The following is a 23371-nucleotide window of genomic DNA, read 5'->3' on the forward strand; positions in this document are numbered from 1 at the left end:
CTTATAATAAAAATTTCTACGTATTGACGTTCATTTCGACATTTTTAAGCGGTATTCGTATCTTCGAAGGACATAAGGCAATAAGGCGACAGTGACCATATTTTATTCGCTTTTATAGCTACAAACAACTTTCCTCGGATGCATATTTTAGTACAAGAAATTTCTCAGTTTTTCGTGTATGTATGGGCCGAAAATATCCCCAACAGCTGATCCTGATAAGAAAGTTTTTCAGACGTTTTCAATACACTTTAGCAGCTCATTTAAATTTCCTTATTGAGTGACCCACTTGTGAAGCTTTGAGCGCACTAAAGGTCTTAAGTTCCAAAAGTCCTAGTTCCCACTGCAGCAAGAAGCATACAAAGTTAAGGGAATGCGACGATGTTAAGCCCTTTTATTAAATCCTGCAACTATCGAGTTTCGAACGCTGTGTTTCATCAATTTCCTGAAATCTGGCAATATTCGAATGGCGTTGACAATAAGCTTATGCAATTTTACGATTACATATTTTACATCACGTGGTCCGCACTTTTCCGATGGTGCAATCGGTCCCTGCTGCGCTTATTAATAAAAAGGGTTATTTACGAGAGCCGCTAGACCAAGAGAAATGAACGGGGGCGAAGTAATTTTCTATAAATAATATATTTTCCCTCGTCTTTAGGGTTATTATGATGTTTTAGAACTTTAATAAGGAGTTGTAGAAGTTTTTAATTGGTTACGGTAACCCGCGAAGGTGGTAATTGTGGTTTAGTTTTTAGACAAGTTGTATTCAGTAAGAAAAGTGCAATGACGTAATTAGGGCGTAAGAATTTTATTCAAGTTTACTGACAATAGGTCTTGTCAAATTCCAAAAAGTTGCCTAGAATCCCCAGTTCCAGTTTCAATTCGTCCTAGCAAATGCCGACACAATACAAATTCATTAAATTGAAGGATTTTAACTCGGCAAAAAATCTCATGATAGAATTTTCCCATAGAGAAAACGAACCTTCAATACTTACTAGATTTTTGGTAGGTGCTTCTGGACAAGAATTCGTAAATTGATAAATAGGTAACCAAGACGGATCTGGAAATGAGCCATTAAGCTCGCAACACCTACCGTAAACGGGAATTGGAGTTTGATACTTATTTACATAATTGATATTTAGTAATTGGGAGGGTTTCAGTTTCTGTTAGGATAGGAAATAGTTCACTAAATCTCTACAGGGCGTTATGAGGAAAAAATGCAGGAATATAGAGTTTCACTAAAAAAATTTTAATTTTTCTTATTTTTGCTTTTCACTCGATTATCTCGTCTCTTCTCTTCTTCGTTATACGACCGGTATTTCCCATATGAATACTCCTTTAAACACAAATACGCACGGCTATATCAAATTGGAGAGAAATACGACGCATTGCCCTTTGATATGGATATGGGGTTTATAAAATCCACGGGGGATTTGCAAATCCACTTTTTACGAGTTTTTGAGAGAAAATACGGATCGGAGACGTACTTACTTTTTCCCCTTATACACCTATACACACCCACGGTTGCGGAGTCTTCTATGGATTTGTCCAAGCGTTATCCGTGGAAAAAGACTTCCTGCAAAGGAGCGATAATTGAATGATAAAACCGTAAGGTTTATTGGTTAGCTCTATTGTGTGATGCACCTGGTGTTCTTATTACAAAATATTACACCAGAAGTCACAAATAATGCTTAAAGCGCCAAGCATTATTCCATTTTATATCCAGGTATCTCAGGGTTTTCTTTAATGGCACAATATTTCACGTTTATCCAGAATATTATTTTCGGGATTAATTCAAGTAGGCGAAACTGTAATCGGTATTAGAGGTAAAATACGAAACTTTCTCAGTCGCGTATCGAAAGGAGTTAGTGTAGTTTCGGTACATCCAGAAAATAAAAACGGAAACGAGTTTTATTAAAGCTAATTGAGAATTTGGCTGGGACAGGTCACACTAAACTCCTGTTCCAGGTAAAAGCACTAATGTACATGTGTTTTTTAACTGCACCGCTGTTGAGAATGATACTTTTTTCTGCACTGTATTCAAATTGAGCACTAGTCTAATTAGCTGTTTTCTCACGAGGACACTGAGAGATTGGTTGCCAAAAAAGGTGACGTCAGCTGTGAAACGCTGTTGAAATACCGGTCTTTGCAATTTTCTACTATCTTTATATAGTTGTTTTTTCGTTTTTACTGTGTCCTGGAATATTTCTGCTATTTAATCTTTATGCGAAGATTTTCAAGATAATTTACGCGGATGCGAATATGACTGTAGTTATTTCTCTTTTCGAGGTCCCCTGCCTTCTAATGGCATCTACCACCGACACTCTAGGGTGGTTCAATTTGGCACTATTATATGGATGTCTGCCTAAGTGTGAGAGCCAAAAAAATTGTTAAATGGAAAAAGCCGAAAGAAATTTAATGGCCAGTTCTATGCGATCTTCAAAACAACTTTAAATTCCATACATGAAAGCTCATTTTGGGCCATACTGTATAAGGTTTTCCGCAATATTAGATCAACATTTTATGGCCTTTCTCTTCTATCTTCCTATTATCTCGATTTCCTTTAGGGATAATTTTATGCGGACTTGTCACTCTAAATCATCTTTATGTTCATTTTGGTTTATATATTTCTGCCACATTCTAGTATGACTGAAATACAAGCTGCTAATATATATATATATATTTGTGTGTGTGTGTGTGTGTATATATATATATGTATGTATCAAAAGATTATTCCTATGTCTTCAATATTTCTCGATAATTCAGTATATTATTTGCATTTATTCACTATTTTTGTTAACAAGCCTTGTTCAAGTCGAAAGGAATGTTTTCATGTTGTCAGGATTGGTTCGTAAATGTGTAGTTCCGGTACAACTGTTTCTAACTACCTGGCAGATGAAGCACCTTTCAAATTCAAACTAAGACTTATTCAAGAGTCGATATAAGGGCAGATGTGTAAAACACTTTTGTGATTAATAGAGATACCTTTACTGCTTCCGCAGTTTTTGGCAGGATATTAAGGACCGGCCCTCAGATCCGCAACTTTTTAAGCCCTCGATAACCAATTACACTCGAATATGAAGCTGCCTGTGAATCAGTATTTCTTTATAAGTTTTTCCATTAGAGAACTTCATCAAGCTTAAAACTGCGAAAGCTTCATTTGAATCATTACCTATTTAGTTAGTTTAAGTGTAGTAAAAAGCACTCTGAAGTAAACGAGGCAAGTCCATATTCCTTTGAAGGCTCAAAGCTGCCCTTCACAAACTGACAAATGATTTCGGTCCTGCAATTAACCATCTAGTAAATTTACCAAATAGCAGATCTGCTGGCCTCCAAATACTGTATAATTCGATGATCCTGCGAGTATTAACTCTAAAGCCCCGTAGCAGAAATTCTGCTAGATTCTAGAATTACGGGACGTCACAGGTTTATTAAATGACCCTTTAACCGCAAATTAAATAGATTAGGCTGTATCTACCCTGCAGCACCGAATCATATCCATTTCGCGTAATGCCATTATTTTTTTGGGGGCAAACGTGGTTCTGGCATTCGAGCATAAATTGCCTACACATTTAAATTTCTGTTGCGGTGTAGCAGTCTTTATTTAAATTTCATTGAGGGTGAAAAACTACAGGAATTTCCCGAATTATGTGGAGTGCTTTGAAAGTGATTTGAGAAAATGATAGTTGAAAGTTTCCTTTGCCCTTCTGGTGGCGCAGCTTGTGCGAATGAGACAACATAACAGTTTGAATAAATTTTAAATTTGTGTCAGCGCGTTCCAGGGGGAGGGAAAAGAGTAAGCCTTCAGAGTGCTTAAATTGTTGGAAGTTCACGAGCCTATGAAACTCGAAAAAAATTGCTTCCCTTAATGCCGAATTGTAAATCTCGTTTAATGGCCAGCACTGATCCGCGCAAAGCCATTTAAAAGTTAAAAAATTCCTCCCAGGAGGTGCATGCTGGGAATTCACTTATTTACGATGAGAACTCCATTAATAAATATATATTCGATAATTCGCTAAAATCGTCTGAATTTAAAAGCCCAAAAAAATTTTACAATAGAATTATTTTTTTTTCTAAATCGGCTTCATCAATCATGAAAGTTTCTGACTGTCGGAAAAACTTTTCCAAGTGTTTAGCTTACTTTTTTAAAATATACGCTTCATTTAGCTAATTTCGCAGCTTAATCGAAGTTATCCGTCCGTTAAAGTAGGGCAGCTAAATAATTCTAGACAATGCTCGTTTTCACGTTTTTGGGGCCAATTGTGTTAAGTATAAGTTCAGTTCTTTGTTGAACGTTTATTTACTTTCGTGGCTTTATCGTAGTAATGGACTTTAGCACATTTTTGCCAAGTTTTCCGCCTTGCGGTGCAATTTGAAATTTTGACTAAAGGACGTGCATTTTTACATCACACTGCCCCCAAAGTTTTTGAATTTAAATAAAGTATATACTCGGGCCTAATTTTTCTCATAAATTCCTGCGTCGTAAGTCGAGAACTTAAAAATTGGAGTTATTTATGGGCGGCGATTCATTCTAGAATAGTCGTAGAAAATCTAAAACTTGCTTAATAAATCATGCACGTAAAGTAGACAGAGATATATGTATTCATATACAGTTTGCAAAGAGCAAGTCAGATTGGATAGAAATGAGATGAAAATGTGAAAATTTGAAGATCGAGCTAAGTTGCTGTATTGCAACAAAGTCAACGTTTGATTTGTTGACTTTAACTTAATTAATTTGACACTCTGCCATACAGGATCCCCGTTTCCGAGCTTCAGTATGGACATCTTGGTTGGGAGAGTTAGGAGGTCGGTTAAATTTGACTCGAGGAGCGCAATTTTCAACTCAACAAAATGCAGTTTTGAAATTTAGTGAATTCTGACCGATTCCGAAAATATCTGAGAATTTTTTTTTTGAAAAAATGTTTTTTCTCTTAACTTATTTCATCAACTAAAAATTATTGACATTTTATCACGGCATTTTTTTCCTCTACGACGTGACATTATTAAATTTTAAAATTTCATTCAGCCTTTCTAATAAATCGCTATTTGAGAAACTGCAAAAATAATTTTCAATAGTGACACTCTAGATGATTAAAATCAAAGACAAAGGATTTCTTGTAATTTTAATTATAAATATCACGAAAATGGTGGGCCTTGGAGGCTCTTACTTTTAATTTACATACTTTCAGTCTAAATTTCATTAAAGTTTGAAGAGTGTTTAATTTGTATAAGAATGATGGTTAATGTCTTTCCAGATCTTTATTATCTAAGTTTTATCCAGGATTTCAGCATTTCAGAGGTGTTTTTTTTTCTGGGACTGCCGGCAAATTTTTCAATAGAGCGATCGTTTGTTCAACGCTAGTCCTCGTCTTTGTTTGGATATTTGGTTTTGTTTTCTTTCGTTCTTTGATATAGGGCATTTATTGCTTTCCAAAATTACCAAAACAATACGTATGCTCCTCTGTAATATTTATATGATGTTTCTCAAGGTTTTCCCGAATTGAATTTATCTTGGAGAGTAGGAATAAAACAGCACCATTTCTTTCAATTTGGAAAGAACGTGGGCCCCTTATCTCAATTCATGTAAACGATTGTGCAGTGCAGTGCTTGAGATAAACCTCGTAGGAGGTGACATTTTAAGGAATTGAATACTGCTGGAACAATGTATATCATACTGGGTTAAATTATGAGTATACTTTCGAACAAATTCATTATAAAACATATTTATCCGGTGAGACCCTCCTTTATGGTTTGATATAACAAGCCAGAGGTCGGCATATCCAGCGTAATCGACCCAAAAACCTGGAACGAAGACAAATAGTCTTCTATTTCCATTTTCTTGCAGACCTACTCCCACTAGAGCCATTCGTCTCCTCTATTACATTCAAATACTTCTAAAACTATTCGAGACACTACAAATTGTGCAATAATACCCGTCCAAGTACCGAATAAAACCATCACCTGTCCTGACTGTCCGGAACGTCCTCGAAATACATTACCTAATTTTCTTACTCACCTTTCTTGAATTCCGCACATTTATCACATCCACAAATACTAGGTCACTTTCCCACGTGCACACATGATCCGACCCTGCACCATTTGGCAACGTGGCGGCCCTGCGCCCTCCTGCTGATTCATCAGTTCGCGCCGATTTTCAGCAGAATGAAAGTCTGCAGCATCCCTTCAGTGTAGTGTTGCATGGCTTAGAGACAGGACGGGAACCGGATCGATATCGAATCGAGTCGATACTATATCGACCGCGTAAACATGCGTCCTTGAAACGGTGGTCGGCTTGTAGTTCAAGGTAGTAGACGGTGTCTACGGGCGGATTGGGGTGAATAGGTGAGGGGGTAACTGGGTCAAAAATTTGAATGATGTTTAGTTAATCCCATGTTTTAGCGTTGAAAATTGTTTTTTAGTTTTTATTTGTAAATTTAGGAAATTTATATATATATATATATTTTTTTTTTTTTTTAAGGAAACTGGAATTACTTGAGTAAATTTCGCCATTATACGTTCATCTGGATGCAATTTGCTTCGAGATATAAACAAAAACTATTTATTTAAGTAAACTGTAGCTTTAAAGGCTTAATTTCACTGAGCAAACTTTACTGACAGTTTACTTGCAAATTCACGAATTTTAATGAGGAAAGTCGGTCTTTTCGCCGAGGTTGGTGAAATCAACGCAAATGTGTGACCGTTAATTAGCTTTTCATGGAGCTCTTATTTTTCAAGTAGGTTTTATTCAGTAGGGAAATGTTCGTAGAAAACCTGCATATGTGTTACACCTGTGGATGCATTTGAAAAAAAATTGTGTTCCCTCGTCAAGTATTACTATTACATCACAATTTTTAATTTCGAATATCCTCACGATCATTATTTTTCTTGACTTAAAACGATTTCATGTGGCTGTAAAAAAGGAAATTAATGACAGCGTTTATTATTTAGAGCCTCTAGTGTATCCCTCCCCATTTCTAAGCCACAGGTAAACCTGCTTGCAATAAAGCTAGGAGACCCTTGTCATGTCGGATCCCAAAACTTCTCTTTTTATTCTTTTGTTGTCAATCTCTCAATGAAGCTCCCTTAAAATATCTTAGGTTTTTTCTCATTTTATAAGAATTCCGATTATTCACGGTCTTTACTTACTGAAAGATAAAAATTGCCGAGGAAAAGTTACAGTTTTTCAGTCAGTTCCATAAATATCTTAAGGACACGTATTCGAGTTTTTCATTGAAACATCTGTTACAAGTCCCGAAAACACATGGGTGTTGAGTATGGTGATAATTCCATTTATCTCGGCGTAAATTAGTGCTAAATTGCGTATAGTTTGGAAGTGTTGGAAAGGATTTTGCCTCTGCAGAGGCAGAAGTAGAGAAATTAGGTTTTTTAATGATAGCTTAATGGAACGGTAAAAAACTACTATAAGAGGTTAATTCCATCTCTATGTTTTAGAGCTTTTGCCTCTTTTCCGGATTTCCATTGAGTCTAATGGAAAAAAAGAAGTATTCGAGATATGACAAATATATTTTGTTTACCAATGTAAATGGGAAAAGCAAATTGCTTGCAATTTGTATTCGGCAATTACAGGATTTTAACATGAACGTGTGGGGATTGGAATAATTGGTAATTGCATTGTTTGGTCTATCCTCAAAGATTAGTAGGGGGAATTTAACTGATATTATAGTTTGGCCAAAAATAACAAGAATACCTTGTTGCGAACCAGTACTTTTCAAATCCATGGCATGGAATAGGTACCACTATGTTGCACATACAGTAGTGGTCACATAAATAAGAACAGTCTTTAAAATATCCAACCTTATTTAAAATCGGAAATATAAAAACATTTCCCTATTATATTGGTTGGTTTTATAAAATAATATTTATTTTTATTACTATTTTTAACGTTTCCAATAATTTGGAAACGATTTAGGTCGAGATGACAAACAAAATTCCTCTGGACAAATAAATAAGAACGATTACATTTAAATGAATTTTTAACCCTAAAATGGCCCAAACCTATCAATAATCATATTAATACTATCAAACTAAAACTAATATTTAGTTGGGCATTCTTTATTCCGAATGAATTTGTAAAACCGTTGCGGCAAAGAGTCAATTAACTTCTGGCATCGTTTTCGAGGTAGAGCATATCAAATCCGCCGAGTTTCTTCGTAAAGTTGAGCAAGACTTGTTATATTTTTATCCTTTAGCGCCTCTTTTACATCCCACCATAAATTTTCGATAGGGTTCGAGTCGGGACTGCAAGCAGTCCACTTAATAGCATCAACTTGATTTTCTACTATTCACTGTTTTACAATTTTTAGTATATGTTTTGGGTCACTGTCGTGTTGAAACTGCCAGATAACACGAAGGATATTCACTGCATATGGCAGCATAATATTCTCAAGAATATCCCGATATTTGTGCATGTTCAAGATACTGTCAGTTTTGGTAATGCGTCCAACTCCATGTCTAGACATACACCCCCACAGTTTAATATTGTCGCCACCATGCTTAATGGTCATTGCAGTGTGTTTTGGGCTAAATTTCGTGTTACGAGGTCGCCTTACATAACTTGACCATCGGAAACGAGTCTGTTAATTTGTGTTTTGTCCGACTATACCACATGCTTCCATTGAAAACTTGGCCGTCCATTACGAAGTTCTGCAAATTCCAACCGTGAAGTTTTATTCTTTTTTAATGTCGCGGGTTTTCTTCTGGAAACTCTTTCAAACACACCTTCCTCATTTAAACGCCTTCGTCTTGTTCTTGTTGAAACTGTGAGTGTTTCTGGCCGAAGAGCCCTCTTTGTAGTTGAACAGACGTTAATTTTGGATATTTTTTTGATAGTATTGAAAAAACGTCTGTCAAATAGGGATGTTGTTTCTCTTTTTCTTCGTTTTCTTAGAGGATTTTCTAAAGTTTTATGGACATTAAAGTGTTTAACCGCATTTGCGACCGTGGTTTTGGAACGATCTAAATGGTCAGCAATTTTTCGATAATTCCAACTCTTTTCCACCAAAGACAAAGTCAATTTTCGCAAACTTGAAGTACAAAGTTTTCTTCTACCCATTTTATGTTCTGTTGAGATATTTTGCATCCTACACCAGCACAAACTGATCAACAAGCGATTTCCTTGAAAACGATCTTATTTTTTTGCCCAAAGGAATTTTGTTTATTTATTGCTTCGGTTTATAGCATTTATATGAAAACAACTATGTCGATTAAAAGCATGTATTTTGTCATAAAAATACCTGATCACAGAAATATGTTTATTATTTTTGTTTTAAAAAAGTTTTATCACTTTAAAGAGCGGTCTTATTTACGGTAGGTAGATGAGGTATTCGTAAACCTCGGCGAATATCATACATCAGCTAGTTTGGATTTTTTAAAATTCATTTATGCAAAAAAGGATAAACTCACAATGCCTCTTTGGTCTTAAAGAAAATTGGCATTAAAGTTTTCCAGGTATACCCAAAAAAGTATTCATACACCATCGATATTTTAATTAACATCTGGTTAGATACCCTTTTACATCGAGAATAGCTTGCAAACACCTCGGTATATGGTCACCGCCGTAATGTGGATATTAAAGATGGCTTACGACCCTCATTTTGGTCGTTTTTCTTCACATTCGGAGTTAGTTGTTGCTTTCCCTTCGTCACTTAGATCTTCAGGAAGCGTTTTTTGTTCAGTAATCTTGTGGAAATCTGAGTAAACCCTTATCACGTCACCTCAATATCCTTAGTCATGTTAAGCGGAGCGAGAAAAACTAGAGAAAGAGTAAATTTACCACTCGAGAACAGTGATGAAACATGCGCCCCAAATATGATGTTATTTGCAGCAATTTTTTTTTCTCCAAAAAGACCGCATTGACATAATTGGCTGGCGCAGAACGTACACGCGTCATATTTCGATCAGCAATCAAAATATTAAAACCGTAGCAGAGCTTTGAAAGCGTTTCACCAAATGCGGAGTTGAAGCCGACACAACAGGTCAGCCCCAAAGCTTTTTACACATATCGCATTAATTCGGTTATCTGAGTCTACAAACAAATGGGAGGAAATTAAATACGCCTCGGTTGAATGTAAATGTAAATTTGACATGTCGGGAATCGAGGTGTTTGCATTGAATATTTATATTCATATATTTTATGTGCTTTTTACCCCCCATTTTTTTTTTTTTTTTTTTCAATCGGACTGAAACATTTTTATAACTGCATTCTGTGTATCATCCCTAGAAAATTGCATTATTGTGCGCTGAAATGCAATGATTCGCAACAATTCATTAACCGAACAAAGGCGTAATTAGGTAGGGTCTGATTAAAACTGCGTGACGCTTCTGCATTGGCAGCTCTGACAGATTAAAAAATCGTTCTGCTTTACCTGCGGCTTAAACGCACCGAAAAAATATGAATGGCAGTTTGCTGGTGAATTATTTGTTTAAAGCCCATCGCTGCCAAATGGCTCGAAATTTATAAATTTAATCGTTCCGGCTTAACGTGAATTATTGAATACTTATTGGGCGTGACCGCAACTTCTTATCCCTGCTTTTAAAGACGCTTTAACGCGGTTAAAACTTGCATAATTTTTAATCGAAAAGTAAGCCCGCAGCTAGAAACAATTAGGAGAAACGTTAGGACTTTCGAGCGGCTTCAAAACGAATTAGTTTCTAAAATTTCCTTGCATTTAAGTAAAGAAATTAAGAGAAAAAAATCAGCATTTGCATAATCCTCTAGCCGGGAGTTAAAAAAGCGTTAAGGATGGTCATTTGTCAATGATCTTTTTACCGAGTGAAATTGACTACATTGCCCGAGTGTAGTCCCCAAGGTCATCATCAGGCAAGTGATGTGGTTAAAATGCACTTTTCTTAACTTAAACTGTGGGTTCTAACTTATATGTGTTCAACACACATAACCTCAAAATTAAGACAAAGTGCCTAAGACAATAACCACCCTTCTACTGCCACGATATATAGTTTCTCATTGCTTGCTGCGACAACGACTTCTATTAACCCAACAACCAGTTGAAATACCTCCACTGATCGAGCCAAAGTTAAATTCCGATATTTCATGAAGTCTTCTTGTTCGTTAATAATTGAAAATAATGGGTTCCGCTCTTTTGTCACTAAAAAGAACTCTTTTCCCTTGCTAACCTGAAATGTTAAGCAGGCCCCATTGTTTAACGTTTATTTTCTTTATCGTTTCTCTGAATACGTAATTTTTTTTTTAACTGAACTTTCAAAATAAGTTTTTTGGAAATTATAAAATTCGCGCCCTTCATCTGTGTGAAGAACAACTCGATTCCAATTTTTTACATTAGCGTTTTGCAAGTTCTGGTGATATTTCTCTAATAAGTAGAAATTATAATCCTCTATTTAGTTATAGGACAAAACATTTTTGGGTTCTTGAAATCTGGAATTCTTGTCCCTGAATTCCCTTCCTGATGATGTTTTATTTTAAAGTTTCGGTTTTAGTTGCCGTGTCAAATGTGTCGAATGGAAATTTGTGGCTAAGCATTAAAATTACGGTTAAAACTAGTTAAGACATAAACTAATCTAAACTTCCATCACCGCTAGGGTTTTGTTTTAGACGTATTAAGACGGAGTAATTGGCACCAGGAGTCTAACATCGATTAAGCACTTTTTATCCAAAATATTCACATGTTTCCCTACAGAGATTTTTCTAATATTAGAGATTTATGCCTTTTGTATCAATTTAACGGTGCAATCTTCTTAATTTTGATATAAAAATTAAGGTTTGTTTTTGCGGATTTCATTAGAGTTGGAGACAGCACCGAAGGAGTTGGCTTAATGTAATGTCCTCAGAATGAACTCGTTTTTGATTTAATAGAACCAGATGAAGAGCATTAAGTTTCAGCAGTGATAGTGACGTAAAGCTCTAACTTTCTTAATTAATTAAAAATGTAATCTGTGAACGTATTAAGGCCGTTCGAGTGGGGTGTATATTTGTAATGAAAAAAATATCAATTGCATGAAGAAAATCAGCTTTTTTTTAGTCGCGAAATATATGAATCGTGAGAGCGTTTACTTTTTTATACGTTGTAACTTCCATAAAGTCAATAAAAAAATATGATACACTAGTGCTTGTGGTATTGTGCCTTCTACTAGTGGCAGGCTCTGATGGTGGGATTTTCCCTCTCTCACGATTATTGGTTTCACGATTGCTTGCGGATGGCTCAATAGTATAGTACTTACATAGTCCTCACATTACATTCTCTAATACTTCTTATTTTTTTTCAAAAAATTCCAAAACTTCTTTCATGCACCCGTGTAATATATTATGATAATTATATTATGTAATATTTCATGTATTATGTAATTATGATAATATATTATGTTACCTTAGTCCTAATTTATGTATAGATTAAACCAATTGTTGGTTGTCACGCACGGTATATTTTAACGTTTTTTATTACTTCTTCGAGAAAAGAATTTCTGTCTTGTATTTGGGTAAATATTACAACAGATTAGAATCTTTATATTACTGTTTTGTATTTAATTCCGTCATGAATGAAAACATTTGTAAACTTTTTCTCCTCGGTAATTTTAAGAACGAAAAATTCGTATACATTACGTTAGTGTCCTTATTTGATTTCTTTGCTTTCTGAGTAATTGTAGAAGAAATGAGGGCTTGTTTATTAGTATCTGATTTGAGACTCACTTCTAACTAGAAATTATTGCGTGATTGTTGGGCGCGGTCTTCTTAATATTAGTCACCTGCACTGAAGTGGAATTTTTTGTAGTAATTTTATTAAGTATTAAAATTCTGCTTGAATAATGTTTTCTTGGTAATCTGAGCCAACCCCAGAAATGGCCATATATCTGAGTTATTTCGCCCATTTAAAGGATTTTCTTTGCATTATACGATTTGAAATGATCTTCATTTATTAAGAGCTTTGAGCATTTTGGACCAATGATTGCGCATCATTTACTGCCCACATACATACAAGGCGGGATAAAATAGTTTCTAGAGTCTATATTTTCATAGTCTCCGTGTGATCCCATTACCCACATTTTTTGTATCATCTAGAGATGAATTTTTTCAAATTGAGAATATTTTTTCTTAATCTTTGTCGTGTAAAAATACATTAAAATAAGATTTAATTAAAGTTTCTCCGTGATATCCGGAATGTCGAAGTTCCTTCTTTTGATAGATATATGAGCCATGCCACAGCAGCTCCTCTTCTTTCATTAAATCACCTAAAACAGTTTTAAGTTGTTGGAGCGGAAAGCGATTTTCCCCGTAATAAGTTTTAAAAGAAAAAAACTTGTACATTCTTCACTGCCTGATGCATGTTACCTTTAGAATTTTCATACGAACTCTCATTTCAACTTTCTAAACGTTTTCTTGTTTCAGTATTCCTGTCACAAGACCCGACTAGGCCGACATCTGTAACTTTTTCGGGTAAATTGTTCCGCCTATTTGGTTCCGAACCAACCACCATCTTCTCTTTTACCTCAAAGTTTCAGATGATCTATAACATTTTATCACGTAATAAAGCAGCCGAGAGCGGTGTGAGTCTTGTGAGGAAAAGTGCAAAGCTGTGTGAGTCGCATAAGTAATAGAGCCAAGCAAAATGCCATTTTTATTTGGATCTCTCATGGAATATTCTCCGATTGTGTAATGTATACAGGGTATTTCATAAACATGCCGGCAAACTTTCGGGAAATGTAAAGCTCACAAAAAGAAGTATTTGGAACGAATGAAGTTAGGTCCGAAATGGTTTCGTTTCTAGGACACAGGGTGTTTAATTCTTAGTTTCATATTATTTTGTATTTGAATATTTGTATTGAATAATTTATTAGACAAAAAATGTTTGTCGTCAAGTCTTCCACCTCTAATAAAATTAAATTAAATTACTTTCCCCTGAATAATTCTAAAATATCGCACTCAGAAACTTATACCGGTCTTTTGGTAGGCACGTGAATGAGAAATGTTTTTTTTTTTTTAATTAAGAATTAATGGAATGTTATAAAAAAATATATTCGTACTAACAAGTCAGTGGCGTACCATTTTTTCATCAAAAAATCCCATTGAATGGTCGCACAGGCGCCACTCGTGTAAATGCAAACATTCTGCCTATTCAGGAACGAGTACATTTATCCCGCCATAGCGTGTCCCGCGTTTTACGTCCGCATCCCAAACAGTTTTTGACATATTTAATTTTTTTTTCTAATTAAAAATTAATCATCCTGTATGTGGGAAACGAAGCGAGTTCGGACCTAACTTTATTTGTACTAAATACTTGTTTTTATGAGCTTTACATCCCCTGAAAGTTTGTAGGTATGTTTATCAAACATCCTGTATAAACTTGTTATTTGAAGTTTGAGTTTACATTATGTCCTGCCAGCAGTATATCTACATTATTTCATCTTAACTAGCATGTGTCCACATAATAGCATTAGTTGATTTTGTCTTTTATGGCCCACTTGGGGGACATACGTACAGGTAATTCCATAACTTCCCAAGGTTATTGTCCAACTGCAATATCTCGGAAACGGCGTAGACATCTGACATATTATATGAACTCTCCCCTCCCCTCAATAATCGCTGATCTGCTTCATTGATAAATTTCAATACAAACTCATCATTTTCGACATGCCGACAACTATCGGTCGATGTCGCGGAGCACATATCGGTAATGGTTTCTTGATGAAGCTTTCATGTCAAGGGGGAAACTTATCTAGAGGAAATTCAGTTTCCCATCCTCGACAGCAATCGAAAGGTTGCATACGTTGGCGAACTGGGTAACGTGAGAATGAGAAACGGTTTTTTTATCGATTTAAATTTTTTCTGTAAGGTCATTTGGAAAAATTGCTCGAATCGACGGTTACTACATGAGAAAATTGTTCATACTGACTCTTTAGCGAGGGCACAATCAGAAAATTCTCTTAGGATTCCATTTTAAAGAAATATACTTAAGAAACCTTTCAGGACGTGTGTTTAATTTTTTGGCCCTTCGAATCACATTACCTAATTTTATTTACCCCTAATGAAAGCCTCTGACAATATCGATCAGAATGGGAAGTTCAAATCCAATTTGATTTCGGTTTATCTCGACTGAGAGCCTGGAAATGGGATTCTAGTTACATTATGTTTTACTTATTTTGTTCCCAACTTTTTTTTGAGGAGTGAATGTGATAGAGTGCTCCATCTGGAATTTTCCATTAAGAGCACCTTGAAACTTAGTATCGTTAAGTTGATTTGACGAACCGTACAACCACCAGTTTCAAGGACTCAAGTGCAAAAAAAGTAGTCAATTATGGCAATAAAGCAATATCAAGTGCAACAAGCAGCTGAAACTAGTCAATTGAAGCTGTAGCCAAACTGGATCCTTATGACGACCCGGAGGGATGGCCCCCGCACCATCGACATTATGGGCGGCAACCACCCTCTCTTCCGCCCTTTTGGTGCGAACAGCGACCCGGAAGATCCTCGGATCCAGTCACTCCAGTGGGTGGGCCATATCATGGGGCATGTCCAGTGCATAGCCCTTTTCGTTATAGGGCTCTTGCCAATGGTGGTTTGGAGATTCCTCATTGGCACCACTCACATCAGGTATGGTTTTTTTTGTTAGAACAACATTTTAATCCACAGTATTTCTCTTCAAACTTGATATGTATTATAAGGACCTATACAATGTGTTTCCGTGTTTTGACATGTATCTGCCGCAGCCAGCGAGCCCTGGAAAAGGCGGTTAACGTGCCAAGATTACTGTACTCTGTACCAGATAAAATAAAATGTATCAAAAGGTATTTGTTCTTGACAGACGTTGATGGGTGCCCTCGGGGAGAAAATAAATTGGGAAGGGCGGGACTTAAATGGGAGATCCGATGATTCCTTGTCAACGACCTTGTTTCACTCGTGCTGTTATATTCATTTAATTGCTTTAAATTTTACGGAAGCACGTATCGCTCATGTGGGGTTACGTCTAGAGCGTAAATTTGGAGTTTTTCCAAAATTTCATCAGATCATCCTAGAAGAAATTTTGAGCGCTCGAGATTTAAAAGGGAGATCTATGTTACATCGACGTAAAAATACCAAAAAGAAGTAATTTTTTCCTTTTTGATTTGTTTGATTTTTGGTTTCTTGTTTCTTGTGTAGTTGCAAACAAAATTCTTAAAAATGTGTGATATATATTTTTCGTCAAACCATTGGCTTGAGAGAAAGGGGATATTCATGGTTTATTCATTGGAAAGGCGATACAAACTTGGAGGCAAGTGGCACTCAGTCGTACTTAATTGATAAATTGATATATTTGTATGATGGGGTACAATTTAAAGCTGTCATTGAAGATTACTCAAAGAGGATACGTTGTATGAAAAAAAGTTTCAAATAAAAGTTGTCCAGTAAAGAAGGGGACATGTCATCAAGATAGTGACTTATAGCTAAAACGTCATTTTGAGGTAATGTTAAGGACAACTTTTCTTTTTCAAATGGCAACCCCGTATTATTTTACCGATCCTTGTAGACCTTCAAAAAAATGAATATCGTTTATTTGAAAATTTTTTTATTAGACGGTTTGCCGCAGGGTTATCATTGATTTTTTTCGATTTTTGGGATAGTCGAAATTATTGAATTTTTTTTTCTAGAAAAGTTTTGCAATTAATATTCTGGTTAAAACTTATAACAATTCTTGTATCTAATAAAAAAAATCTTTAAAAACAAATATTTCCTTAAATTTCCTCTTGTTAGAATCTACCTCCTAACAAAATTTACAGGAAATCATTTTTTTTTTTTCGACAATCAATCTAATTGTTTTGTGCGAAACTATTCGGAAATTATCCTTTTCATTTCAAAGTTGGGTAATTGAAATGGATCGCTAGAGTTTGAACGAAAAATTCGAACTGATTTTTATTTATAGCATATAAGGACAAAGTTTATGTAGAAGTACCAGCAACTGCAGACGATATGAAAAGGAGAATTGCAAATGCGTGTCAATTGATAAATGAGAAGATGTTGCGCTGAGTAACCAATTCTTTTCGAATAAGAGTTGACACGTGTTTGGAGGAGGAATGACATTCTTTTGAACATTTGCTTCCTTAAGTATCTTAAATCAGGATTTTAAATTAATTTGCCAAATTGGAAAATAAAAATTCATAGAAATAATTTTTTTGTGATTAGATAGAAAGATTGTTATGAGTTTTAAACAGAATGTGCATTGTAAAACTTTTCTAGGCAAAATGTGCAATAATTTCGACTATACCAAAAAATGGAAAAAAACAAAAGATAACTCTGCAGCAAAACGTGTATTAAGAAAATTGTTCAAATAAAATATATTCATTTTTAAAGGTCTACAAGGATCTGTAAAAAAATACGAGATCGCCATTGAAATTACCTTAAAATCACGTTTTGGCTATAAGTCATTATCTTCATACCATGTCCCCTTCTATACCGGAAAACTTTTATTTGAAACCTTTTTTCATACAACATACCGTTTTTGAGTAATCCTCAATCACAACTTTAAAGGGGACACCCTGTATATAGCATATGATTTTGATGCGAGTTACTTGCACAGAAAATAGTATTTCTAAATAAGCTTCATATATATTTCATTCTGAAGAACGATGATGAAATCACGGAAAAGTGTCGGATTTGAATACACACGTTCAAAATAGTACAAAGTATCTATACACCTCAAATTTTGGCATCGCAAATCGAAAGTTTAAACTTTTTTCAATAATTTGATTCACTGTTCGGACATTGCCGAGAAGTTTGATTTTTCAGTTTGCTGGCAAAATAGAACCAAACGGATTTTTTTTTTGTTTGAAAGCGGAAATTCTGCATCTGAAAGAGAAAATGCGATAAACAACTTGTTCCAGGCGATTATTTGAGATGAGAAATATAACTAAAATTGGCATTGTGTAGAGCAATCAAATTTTTAAACTCTTTATGGCAGTAACTCATCCTTTTTTCTTTCTAGAGTTTCCAGAGCTTTGTTCTCTGTGCCCGGTATTTATTTTATGTTTGCGGTTGGACGGTCTAGTACCATTCTCCCAGTTTCAATAGGTCTTTTTATGTTGTCCGAGTTGCCAGTATTAAAAACATACGGCGTGTTTTTAGCCACAGTCGATACTATGAAATGTCTTTTTCCCACCATAAGTTACTGAATTGAATTGTATATTTCTCCAGATGCCTATTGTTGTGTTTTTTGTTTTGGAATTAAAATATCGACCGTAATTAAGTCACCAGCTAATAGACCATTTCTGCTGTGCCATACACTGTTCAGCTCAGATTTTCTAATAAAATCAATAAGAACCCCGTTGGCCAAAAAGATTCAACAAACACATATTTAAATTCCCAACGTGAAAGACAGTCTTTGCATTATTTAGTGTGAATCTTTCCATTAGAACGACCGACAGTGTCATTACTTTCCTAACTGGGAATGGAGCGAAAATCATGCAAAATTGATTCAACTGAAACCTTGGAATTTCCAGAGAGTGGAACCGTAGTTTTGTTTGCATATTCGGCCCAGGTGTTTGGAATTGGAAATTAGGGTTCGTTGGGTACGAGGTGGGGCCGACTTACAAGGTTTTTTTAGGACCTTGTGAGTAGTTGAGTGGGATTATGGTCTAGGATTAAACATTATCATATTTTGAAGTATTTACATGAGTTTTAACGTGGAAGGTCACGTTACCCGGCTAGGAAATTTTGAAATAAATCCGTTAGTTGGGAACTTTGCGTTACCCGTTAATGAATAGGGCGTGAATTCCATACCAACAAACTGTTTAACTAACCGAAGGGTTAAAACTAAATAATTACACAGAAGTTCAGCTTAGGGATTCGAGTTGCTGGCTTATTGTCGAGTTGAGGGGAGTTTTTCAAGTTTATTTTTGAGGTGAAAAAGGACGTGAAGGAATTGTAAATAGCAGCGGGTCATTTCCTTTATCCGAGATTGAAATGTAGGAAAGTAAATACAAATTTAGGGCGGGTTGAAATTTTAAAACTCTCCCTTTTATTTTTTTGGTCCGAACCAGCTACGTATACAGGCCGTAATAAGTCACCGTGGAGATATTTCATGGGGCGATAGTACTCTGTAAAATAATTTAAAAAAGAACGATAACAAACCCATGGTCAAAAACGCACCGTTTTCGATATCCTGGCTGGCAAAGTTTCACATTTTTGCTCACATTTTGTATTTGCTTACGTATACTTAGAGTCAAATTTTTGAAAATTTGTATACGTATTTTCTTTAACACTTTCTAACCATAGACATGCACAGGGATCACCATGTTTACGTTCAATGGGTTATAACTTATAATGATCTTTGGTGGAAAATGTCCTCCATGTGCGATTATTCCGTTCGAGGATTATTTGCGAGCCGTGTTTACGTGTAATGCACTTACTGACTGAAGATTATATGTCACAATAATTTAACACCAAGTTCTCCCTCTTTTCGTGCAGTACAACGTAAATTACAATTCACTTGAACGTATTAGTATAACTCAAGCTCTAGAGCATGAAAGTTTCTGTAACTTTTCATTGTTGGCCTGTCGAAAGTAGTTCCAGAAACTCCATTTACCGATTCTCAAAGGAAACGAGGGTAGGCAAAAAGTGTTATTTTATTGAAGAACTAGTAGAAAGCTTTGAGAGTTAACACGAACATATAGGATGGTAATAAAAAGATGTTCCGGTTCTTTCAGCTAGATTATAGTTCATATATTTATTTTCTATCTTCAATGCAATCAATCAATGTCTTTCCACAAAATCTTCGTCCTCAAGTAGTCAATTATCCTAATTTCCTGCTGAAATCGTGACCTTGAAAATTCAATTAATTAATTCATCATCAGAACGTAGATAAACATCTTCGTGGGAATGCGATGGCCTTAGCACTCTCGCCGACACATTTCGAAATAGAATGTATTACGCAGAAGGAGATCTTTGAATCTTCGTTTGCTCATCTTGTTTACTATGCAAATTTGCCACAAAATTGTTGCCGAGCTCAAAGCAACTAACAAAAATAAAGATCCAATGAAGCGAAGTGGAGAGCTCTCAATTCCGATTCTCGACTATTGCTTCCTGCCGATAGAACACTCTATAAATGTCAATTTGCGTGTTTCCAACTCTCAGCACGTGCACGTGCAATTCGCAACGATTCTTCACACGATTTCCAGAAGTGCATATTACGCTTTGACATGTAAACCCAGACAATAAAAAATATCCTTTGTTGATATAATGGGTGGGTCTCCAACAACCGGGAAATGTTTGAGGTATTTCATGAAAGGTGCTGTTTAACATTGAAAACCGTTTTTAGAACTTTTACTCCGATTTTCAGAGAACTGCCTTTGTTTGCCTAATTTCACAAAATTCGGGGACTTCCAGCTTAACATAGAATTCGCCTCTAGCATATTTCCTAGAATAAGTATGTAAAAAGGCAAACTTCACGGCTTCGTTTATATTCGTCTGTCAGCTTGATCCTGAACCTGAACTGAAAGAGAACTTTCATTCCATTAAAGTGAGCTCAGTGTATATATTAAAAACGATAACAAATTTGTTTAGGCCAAACATAAAAGCGGGCTAGCACATTTATGAAATAAGGCCAAAAATAAATTCCAAAGTTGCATTAATTTTCATAGAACTCTACAATAGCCCACATCTGCTCTAGAGCGAGGTATAAAAATCATTAAGGCAATTAACTGTAATTAGCCATGGCTTGGTATGAAATGCCACTGAGTTCTGAAAGGATTATGTTAGGAGCGGTTTTTCCATTAATTTCCTGTCGAATTAATATTTTCTTGTGATCGTGATGTTAAAGAGCGCAAGCAATTAGTAGGAATTCGGGTTCTTTCCGTGGCAATTTCGGCGAATATGGCGGCCAGGGCTCGCTGATGGTATCGCTAATTACGTTGAATTATCTTGTTCAAACATACACGTTCCTTGAATTGTGTGTTAGAGTGAAATTATCTCCGGGGCAATTTTAGTGAAGCTGTTTGTTAACCAAACGACGTATTAAAATAACAATCATCCCCCAAAAATTATAAACATTGAGTTTAGGCTTCCAGGAAATCGGATTATGTAATACAAAGTTTCGTCGTTTCTTGAATCGCAGAGTATGCAGTAATCAATTCGAAGCTTGCCTGTTCAAAATGCATGGCCCGTAATTCAGATTCCGGCAAACAAAGCCAAAATTCCTGATTTCGGAAATTCGCATTAGGGGAATGGGGGATATGCGTCTACCGACGCCTGGCGTAGGGACTCGTTTCAAATTATAGATTCTGCAGTAGAGTAACCTAGAGTTAGATAAATCAGATTAACCCAGCACAATGTAGACAAAGACAAGGAAGCTCCCAGAGAAACTCCTAACCTTCACATCTTCTGAACCCACTTTCGTGTTTAGACTTAGTGAGAGATTATGCAAAGTCCACATGCTTTCATAGGAGGAGGCAATGAGTTGCACTTACACACTCAAATGCGTAACTGTCGCCATTCATAATTTTCAGCGAGGTACTACTAAAGAGGATGATTTGGCTCAAAATTCCAACACTGCTAGACATTGAGATTTTGAGCTGGCGTACCTTTCTCTCTAGGCCTCTTCGATGCTGTAATATTTGGCTTCCGTTTCTCGTTCTTAGTTGGAAGATAAAGGCGAATTTCCCCGCCAACACAACCATCATGCAGACCTGAAACAATTGTCTTTATTTCATTTCTAGCTCTCAACTTCACCATTATTTTCAGCAATAATGTTTTTATTAAAATATCCTTTCTCTAACCACTTGAAGTAAACTAAGCAGAGGATAATAGACAGTTGACCATTGTATCAGCTCTTTTTCTAAAAATTAACCTTATAATCTTAAAAATGCATTAATCAAGTCTACCTAAAGACCTATCTACCAAAGAGCAACGAGGAGCAATATTTATCATTGCGACATGTTTTTCAGAATGTCTCCGATGTTGATGTTGTTGTCTCCGATGATGCTGCTATCTCCAACATTAATTACATGTCACCCCGAACTAGAAACGTCTGAATAAAACTGAAGACCTCGTGGATACTTAATTGCCCGCTTCTACGATAAATTTTAATTACAAGAAATGTAATTCAGCAAAGTCGCCATTAAATGCTGCTTCTTTGTAGATGAATCTTGAGGTTTACGGCATGATCCCCAGCTGCTCTTGTATTTTCATTTTCAGTGAAAGTCGTTTAATGCCGCAATGCCTCCTCCACCTGGTTTTTACGGTTCATCGAAATCTTATCAAATGCACCAGTGTCACTTAATGCTTTCCCACAATTTCCCTGTAAATGATAAGTGCTTTAACACCCCTTTCGCGAGAAACTTTCTCTTATACGCTCGTAACTTTGGTCTTTAAATTTTGGTCTAGCAAATTCCATCGTCAGAGCTGATTCGCTCGTCGTACGAATCTTCCTAACATGTACGTCCGGAACTTTGTAGTAATCACAGTTTTCTTAGACTCAAAATCGAATCATGAACGGTTATTGGGTCTTCCCTATTTCCATATATTTTACATTCGTATATTTTACGTTCGTCGAATATTCTAGAAGCTAATCTGCAATTCTCTTTTCCCGATATCGGATTGTCTTATGAGGAGTGCAGCGAAGCCCACGACAGGTACGACTTTTCATTTGCTTACAATTTAAGATTTCCAAAAATATCTATTTGCGCACCTAAGACCAAGTGGGATAATTTCCAGTATTATTGTAGTTCCGTGAGTAGCAATTGATATGATGCGAAAAGTAATAGAAGTAGAATAATCGATGTAGATAGATAGATAAGTTCGGTGTGACTCCCCGTCGTGAGTAATAATTGTTACAACACATATATAATTACAATTATGCACGCGCCTTTACCGAAAAAGCAGACTGCGTGTTTCTTACAAGAACCTCTTTTGTGAGGATAACCTTCCTACTCAACGAAATACCAAAGATATTTTTTATTGAGTCCCCTCTTTTAACCTTTTAAAGCAGCTGCTATTAATTGCCCTTAAGGGTCAAATTAGTTATGTGCCAGTAAGTTTGTCAGGAGGCTAATTTCTATAAAGAACAAAAAGTTAGAATTCCATGACCTATTTTACCTTGTTTCCTGGAATTTATCTATCTGAGGTTTACTCGCACTAATTATTGGCAAAAAACAGAATAAAATCAGAAACTTGTGACGTGAAATATTCAATGCAACTTACGATGGATTTTAGTTATCACACACCTCGTACCTGGCCCTTGCGACGATACCAAGTTGATTGTTTTGCTAATCTCAAACGGTAATTAGGAAATTGATGAAATCATCCCCTTTTAAGTCGAAAATCATTTATAATTAAATCTACGGCGACCGTTATTCTCCCGATTGAAACCTCAAGTGGAGCCAAACTGTGAGAAAATCATCTTTTTGTTTACCCTTT

General features: G+C 35.8%; 1 protein-coding gene and 1 long non-coding RNA gene across 7 annotated transcripts in view; one reads left to right on the forward strand and one right to left on the reverse strand.

The window, feature by feature from the left end:
* The window catches only part of CASK (peripheral plasma membrane protein CASK), a 136360-nt gene that overhangs the window by 40340 nt on the left and 72649 nt on the right, over nt 1-23371 (forward strand). The gene's annotated exons all lie outside the window — the stretch shown is intronic.
* The window catches only part of LOC136341080 (uncharacterized), a 117287-nt gene continuing 115264 nt past the window's right edge, over nt 21349-23371 (reverse strand). The window contains exon 3 of the long non-coding RNA XR_010732431.1: nt 21349-21642. This is a non-coding gene — a long non-coding RNA (uncharacterized lncRNA). The remainder of the gene's footprint in view (nt 21643-23371) is intronic.

The sequence above is a fragment of the Euwallacea fornicatus genome, chromosome 9 (assembly GCF_040115645.1).
Source record: "Euwallacea fornicatus isolate EFF26 chromosome 9, ASM4011564v1, whole genome shotgun sequence".
NCBI lineage: Eukaryota > Metazoa > Arthropoda > Insecta > Coleoptera > Curculionidae > Euwallacea > Euwallacea fornicatus.